The sequence below is a fragment of the Thalia democratica genome, chromosome 7 (assembly GCF_965202585.1).
Source record: "Thalia democratica chromosome 7, ktThaDemo2.hap1.1, whole genome shotgun sequence".
NCBI lineage: Eukaryota > Metazoa > Chordata > Thaliacea > Salpida > Salpidae > Thalia > Thalia democratica.
In genome coordinates this window covers 33,140,423-33,148,615 of record NC_139171.1, presented here as the reverse complement: position 1 = coordinate 33,148,615, position 8,193 = coordinate 33,140,423, and positions in this window count along the sequence as shown.

Genomic DNA, 8,193 nt, shown 5'->3' with positions numbered 1-8,193 from the left:
ACTAAACTGAGCTATGCAAAAAATCCTGGGTAATTACCTAGCATGAAGTTGCACTAATATCAAACTGAAATTTTACTTTATTCAAGATCTATTTCAACAATAATTTTAGGCTAAAAATAACATGTTATAAATATGTAAATAATAAAATAAAACTTATTAATCATAAAAAAAACTTGATTTTAATTGCTTTTATTTTACAATTTAAATTGATTATATCAATACAATATTTTATATCAACTACAGTACTGTAAAATTAAAGCGATTAAATGTTTAAGTTTTATTAGTTGATATTAAAAAAAAATTATTTTGTTTGTGTAATTATTAAGCTTGTTTAAAACAAAGTAACTTTATAGACTAAATATATTAGGCTTTAAAAATAGATTTTTACCATAAAGTTAAGGTTAAAATAAACATGGAATATAGTGTATTTCAGTTTGATATTGGTGCAACATCATGCTAGGTAATTACCATATCCTGAGTGTGTGGCAATCATACTTGTTAAAAACTTGCTCTAATTACTTGAGATTAAATATTTTATTTAAAAGAAATAAAAAGTTTGTTATACTTGAGTGCTCAATTACCATGACAGCATTCCCATTTTGACTTCAGGGTTCCTACTCTTTCAAACAACAAAAACTATCCTGAGTGACCTTAAACTGTCCTTAACCTATAAATAGTTTTGTATTGGACAGTCCTCAAAAGTCACACGTAATACTATTTATCTTAAAAGTGAAAACAAACATTTATTTACTATTCAGAACTCTTTATTTCTGGAAATCTGGTAACCTTACTCAGAGATTACCAATGACATGTTATTAAAGATTGAGAAAACTCTATAACTATACAAATATTTAATAGTAAGTTATACAAACATAGAATAACTTAAACATAGCATTTTTTTTAAACCATGGTTAGTGCCTTTATGACAACTTTTAATACTCTCAAGTTGAATATTTAAGAATTGAAACTTGAGGGTTGACACTTATAAAACAAATTAAAATATGGTCATCTAAACTTCTAAAAACTTCAGGAGAACCCTCATATACTCTTAATGTGACCACCCTATATTATATTATTAAAAGAGCAAACTTTATTAGTGTTATTTTATTATTATATAAACTTGTTCTATGATTATCAAAATATCAAAGAGAGTTATTTAAGATAATGGTGCAATAAGTTGTTCATGCCTTTTCATTTTTATTTTCGTGTAGTTTTTCAGTTTTTCATCCTTTTTAACACTATCAGGGCATAAAACTTATGTAGTTGAAAAATTGTATTTTTTAATAACATTAATACGTCTTTTTAACTATTCCTATTGATGCTATTTTAAACATTATTAATGTTGTCATTTAAACCTTTTGTATTTAAACTTTTTTATAAATTTAGTTCTACTGAAAAGTTTTTTTTGACCACAATTTTTGGATTAGAATAACTGATTGTAGGTTAAAAACTTATTTTATTCGTAGCTTTAAACTGTTTGCAGTTAAGCCTAATTATCTTATAGATAAATTCACAAATTATAATATTAATTTATATTTGTATAAAGACATAACTTTAAACAAAACATTTTTTAAAAGCGTAGTTTTTAAATGTTGCATTACAACTTAAATTAATTTTTTTAGAAATTTAAACAAAATTACAGTATAATTCAAATCTTTAAATCATATTTTTTTTATAGTTCTACTTATAATTTTTACTTGTATAAAGTAAAAAATATTTAATCATTTGCTTAAGTTATTGAAAACATGTTTTTTTTCTTAATTATAACTGCATTGTTTTTAAATTGTAATTAAAAGTTTAAAATATAATTCATGTGTATTTATTCTTAGATATACATGTTTATTTTAATAAAAGTCAATAAAAAGTTTCTTTTAAAGATATTTTTCGTTTAGAAAATGGTTTAGAATTTTAAAGTTTGGTAACTTGAGGTAGATAAAACTTTTTATTTGTTTTAATTCAAGACCATGAAAATTATTTTTATCTATATTTGAATGTTAAAACAAATTTATACAAAACATTTTTTTATATAAGTTTTGTTTACTAATTAAATGTTTTTTAAGTCATGTGAATAAAAAATAATGAATTAATCGAACAACTGTAATTGCTTAGAAAAACTTAAATTTAATATATTTTAATATATTGTGGTTATCATTAGTTTAAATAAATTTAAAAAGAAAAGAATTATTTGTTAGTAGACCAAATTACCAATACTTTTTATCGCAAAAAATAAATTTTTAATTAAAGAAATCATTTAAGAGTAGCAAATTTTACAGCTAAGAAGAAATTATTAAAAATTTAGTTTAATATTCTTAAATATTTATTTTTTTTAACTGTTGCTATCTTTTTTTTTTTTACTTTTATATAAACTAATATAAACTACCATGACATGGTTTCTATTTTCAATTATTTTTTAGTTAAAAATATTGTGAATAAATTATTGATAAATTGTCTGTAGTAATTAGTTTATTTTCTTGTGTTATTTTAACAACTCTGTCGTGAGTTTTTCTATTTTCATAGTATAACTTTGATTGTTAGTTTTTTTTTTTCAGCTAATAACAATTTCAATTTTAGTGAGGTTCACTGCACTTTTTGTCCCACGTCCGCGTCGGTTGCATTTCGAAGGTCGCTTTTGATTTAACTTATTTTTATTTCAAGTTTTAAGCAATACAACTACTCTTTTTAGGTTTATATTTATATATTTGGGTAAAGTGAGTTAGGTATAAAGGTGTAGATTAAAAAAAATAGGAATGTTGGGTTAGTGATACTGATAAGGGTATATAAACTTTCCTAATATCTGTATATTAATATATTAGCCTCATTTGCATAAATTTACATAATGTTATAGCTGAAAACATTTCTAAAAACTTACAACTGCAGCCAACACCCACGTCACTTAAACTAAAAAGTTTTCGAGCATATTGGTTTTTTTTGTTCAAAAAACTTACTTACTCGGTCGAAAAACTCAAAAAGAAATATGTTTTTAAGATAATAAAATAAAAATAACATTTTTGGTTTTGTTTGGTACTTTTCATACAAGTTAATGACCAAAAAATGAAGACTTAATTTGTTATTTGTAATTTAATATTACTTTCTATACTGAAAACAATAAATGAAAATCTTAAAACTGTACTGAGAATTTTAATCCTTTTTTATAGTTGTTTTAATGTTACCGTTTTAAATGTAAAATACCCTGGTGTAAAAAATAGTTTCTACTAAATGTTTTTACTAGAAAGTTTACTCTGGGAATTTCCCATTTAGAGAACTTGGAAAATTAAACAATTTAAATGAAAAATTATGAAACATTGATAAAATATAGATAAAATCTTATACAGCAGATATTTATGTAAGATAAATTATTTTTTGTACTTTTTATTGGTTTCGTATTATGAAAAACATTTAATTTAGCATTACACTATCCAGAAACAACTCAAAATATATTTAAATTTTTCAAAATCCCAGGAAGATTCAGGGTAACAAAGGATATTATAATTTTTAAAATTTATGCCAACTAAGGATAGTCATGTTTTTTATATAAACAATTTAGAGTTGTGGTAATTATCTAGCATGATGTGGCACCAATACTGATTTGAATTTATATAGTTAGATTCTTATTTTCAGTTTCAACTATTTTAACAATAATCTTAGGCCAAAAAGGTTTTAAAGTATAATTAGTCATATTTTACAATATAAGGTATTGATGATATTGCTTTTAGGTGTATGTTTTAAAGCTTTTTCTTACTACAATTAAACATTGAGTTAAAAATTATGATTTTGTATAATTATAAATATATAATTTTAAATTAATTTGTATACTAATTAACTGTTAAAGGCCATAAAGTGTGTTATGCATTCTTTTTGCAATTTTGTTATATTCATTATAATTTTCCAAAGATACTTAAAGTTTAAAACAGGTCCTTTTTCAAGACAAAGTATCTTTTTAGACGATTTTTAACCCAAGTTATGGTTAATAAAGAAAATAAATGTATATATATATATATAAGGCTAACTATATAGTTTCAGTCTAATATTTGTGCAACCATACATAATGTAAAAGCTTATTACATAAAACTTTAAGCATATAACTGCTTTATATTGTAAGATATATAAGTTTTATTTGTTTATGATTAGAAAGAAAATTTCTATGCAATATTATTTTTACCTAAAGTTTTGGGTAAAAAATATAAAATATAAGTTTAAGGCTAGCTATACACTTCAGCTTGAAATTGGTGCAACATCATGCTAGGTAACTACCAAAATTTTTCAAAAACTTTGTTTATTTTTGATTTGTAAATGACTATTTAAATTTTTTCAAGCTTTGCTGCTATCTCTGCTAAACATATTGTTTTTTGTTAAAAGAAAACAGTTTCTAAAGATTTTTAAAACCTTAGGATATTTGTTTTTACTATAAGAGAGGCAAGCCAGAATACCTTTTTAACATTTTTTTTTTTTTTAATCAATTATTTTCTTTAAGTATAATTTCATTAAAAAAGTTAACTAAAAAATGCTTTTTCAAAATCTAAATAAATTAAGAAACTTGGAAGAACTATCAAAAAACCTTTGGCAACCCTGCTTAGCTAGTTTGATCATTTTTGAAGGTTTCAGGTTTACTCTTAAAAGTTTGATTTATTTTTGATAAACTTGGGCTAATAAATAATTAAAAAAAATCATGTTTGGTTTTTTTTCTTTTTATAATTTAAGTGAAATTGAGTTGATCCATTTCAATTATTCAAAAGACATGTCCTACTGTTTATTTTTTCATTTATAGTGTTGATTTCAACTAAAAGTATAGTTATTGGTTTTATGTTTAATTATTTATCAAGTTATTATTCTTACATGTTAACTAGAATTTCTGGTGTTCAACTAATAACATTTCTTTAACATGACTGAAGTACAATAAAATTTCTTTTTTAAAATTTTAATTTTGATTAAGTCTTATGTTTTTTAGTCTTTTTAAAGATAATTTTAAAATTTTTATCAAGTCTAAAATTGTTAACATTTTCTTACTAATATTTAAAAATTCATCTTATAATCGAACATCAATGTATCATCAAATATTAGGGGTATCCAAAACCAGTATTATTACAAGTAAAACTGTGTAATTAATTTTAAAGCTTCACTTCAAAACTTTATAACATAAGTTTTAAGTTGAAGTTTTAAAAAACCAACATTTTTATACTCATAGTTTATAAGAAAACTATTAAAGTTTGAAAATGAGCAAAATAAGATTAGACTAAATTTTTGGAAATTTTTATACAACTAAAAAACAAACCAGGACTTAAATTTTTTCTAAGCAGATGAATCAGTAACTTTTAATGCTATACATATAGTTGCTTATGATGAAAATTTAAGCATTTGTAGTAAAATCAGGGTTGCCACACATTCAGGATCTCAAGATAACTCAGGCTAGTTTTATCCCACTAAAGGCAGGGTTGTCATACACTCGAGATACTCAGTATAATCAAAATAAATCAGGACAGGTAAAAAAAAACCTTAAGTTTGTAATGAAAAAACAGTTTTACTGGTTGTTTTTATTTAGTTGAACCTAGAATTATATAGAAGAAAATTACAGCTAGGAAAAAATGAATGTAATTAAGTTCTCTGTAAGCTATGTTCAGCTGTATATGTTTATACTGAGTTTAGGCAGTGAAATCATTCCAGACCACCTTGCTGCTACTAAATTGTAGTTCAATTAGACATTTGTATTATTTGTTGTTTATTGTCGAGTTTATATAATTTTTCAAGTAGTTATTTGATTTGGAATCTAATAAGTATTTCTAATTGTAATGTTGTTTTATATATTTTTATAAATATTTCTCTCAGAATTAAGTATTTTTCAGGTTTTGATAACATTCAAAGTTATTGTTAAAGCATAAATTTTTAAAATCTTTTTCATGGTTCTTTATATTTGTTAGTGTTTGCAATTTTTTTTCAATACAATATATTCATGCCTAGTATTTATAAGTAGTTCTAAGTTTTATTTAATATCAGTATTAATTAGTTTAGTTTTATTCTTTATTCATTATGGTTTATAAGGTGTTTTGAAAATATGTTAAAAGTTTTTGAATTTTTTTAACTGTTATAGAACTTAAAAAAATTCAAGATGACGCAGGACAGTGTGAGGTCACTTGGACAGTTTTTTTATTTAAAGAACGGCAACCCTGACTTTAGGACTTTGGATGCTTTCTTGCATAAAAAGTGGCAACCCTTTATAATTCAGAATTACCAAAAAACTTAGAATCCTTTAACTTGACAATTTAGATAAAAAAGCTGGAAAAACTTGAACATAGTTTTTTTAATATTATCTATAACATAGAAATAAATTGTAGTTTCTTTACATGTAAAGAAACTAAAATTTGATTAGGTAAAAAATAATCTATCATATAGAAAATAAATTTATGTCTTTTAATTGAAAAACATACTTATAGTAGCTTTACAGTATTGTTTTAATGTTGTGATACTACTTGAGACAGTTTTTTACTTCTAATTAATTTTATACTAAAAAAGGAACAAAAAACGTTCTTTAATACCTTGAAGAAATTTATTAAATATGGAAAAAACTTTCAAAAAATCTTTGGCAACCCTGAAAGTTTACACATAGTTTTTCAGCTAGTAATTTATACTTCTTATTTATAAAAGAATTTATGAGATATTAGTGGACTGAAGTAGAGATTTTGTTTTTTAGGATTTTGTTGAAAGTTTATGGCTAAAAAGCTTCTTTTACATTTTACAAAAAAAAAAACATTTTAAACACAAGTTATGCCAGCTAGAGCAAATTCAATTGATGAAATTCTACTTTGATCAAGTTTTCATCTCTTTAAGAATATACAGGGTTGCCATACACTGAGGGTACTCAGGAAAATTTGATTTTTTTAAAATTCAAGATGACTCATGACAGTTATGATTTTTTTTAAAGTCTCAGGATAGTTTTAAGATTTTTTAAAAGTTCAGAACATGTTTTATTTAGATGTAGATTGAGATTTAGTTGATCCAGTTTCACTATTTTGTTATTTTGTTTAACTAATTTTATTCAAGAACATAATTTTTGTTGATTTTAAAATGCTTATTTAATTTTTTTTTAACCTCATGACAGTTCAGGATAACTCGGGGTATTTTGATTGAAAAAAAATTCAAGCTTACTGTAGATAATTTTAAATTTTTTTAGAAGCTCAGGATAATTTAAGGTTTAAAAAAAAAACTTAAAACATGTATTTGATATAGACTTAGTTAATTTAATTTCAATATTTTTTTATTACCAATTTTCTTGAAGATCTTGATTTTGTTTCTGTAACAAATTTTGAAAACTTAAAAAAGGATTTTTAAGGATTTTAAAACCTCATGACAGTTTAAGGTATCTCAACAAAGTTTTTGGCCACTAAGTACAGTTTTTTGACTAAAAAATTGGCAACTCTGAAATAAACTTAAAATTAAAGATATAACAAGTACAATAATTTTAATTAAGAAACTGCTATTTCAAGAAGAAAATTGACACCTAAAGTAGCTAAAGTCAGTAATTCTGTAACTCATTAAATTCTATTATAAGACAATAAATAAAGGAAAAGTCTTGTGCACTACAGGTTGTTAAATATACTATCTTCTTAAAAAGTATTTTTTGTAAGGGTAATTTTACTAATAAAAAGTATCAAAATGTATAAACGAAAAATAATGAGATGGTTACATATATATAATATTTTCTAGTTAATACAGTCTTTTATTTGACAAGTTTTTAAAAAAATACACATGTTTTTTTTTGTTTAGACTTCAGAATTTTGTTTTAAGCTAAAATTTAAGAGGGTGTATAGTTTTAATTATTTTTATTAGATGAATTCTTTACAATTACTTTATTTTATTAGACTTAGATCACTTTAGTACTCTAATACTTCATAGTTAGTTTTGTCTTTTATTTATTTAGGTATTCAATGTCTTTGGCATGACTGATTAAAGTTGCGCCAAACTGCTATAAGCCAAAGCTGATCACCTAAATCTATAACTTTAGAATCAGATGTTGAAAATTTAAAAGTAACTTTTCAAAAACATGCAATTTATTCAAAATATGATTATAATTTAGTAGAAGTTCTTTATTTGTTTGTAAAGCTTTTACCAGTTTTTTTTTTTATAGTTATTTTTTTTTTTTAGTTTTGTTTATATATCTAAGATTTTATAGCAAAAAAGTAAATACAAGAGTTACAGTCATGC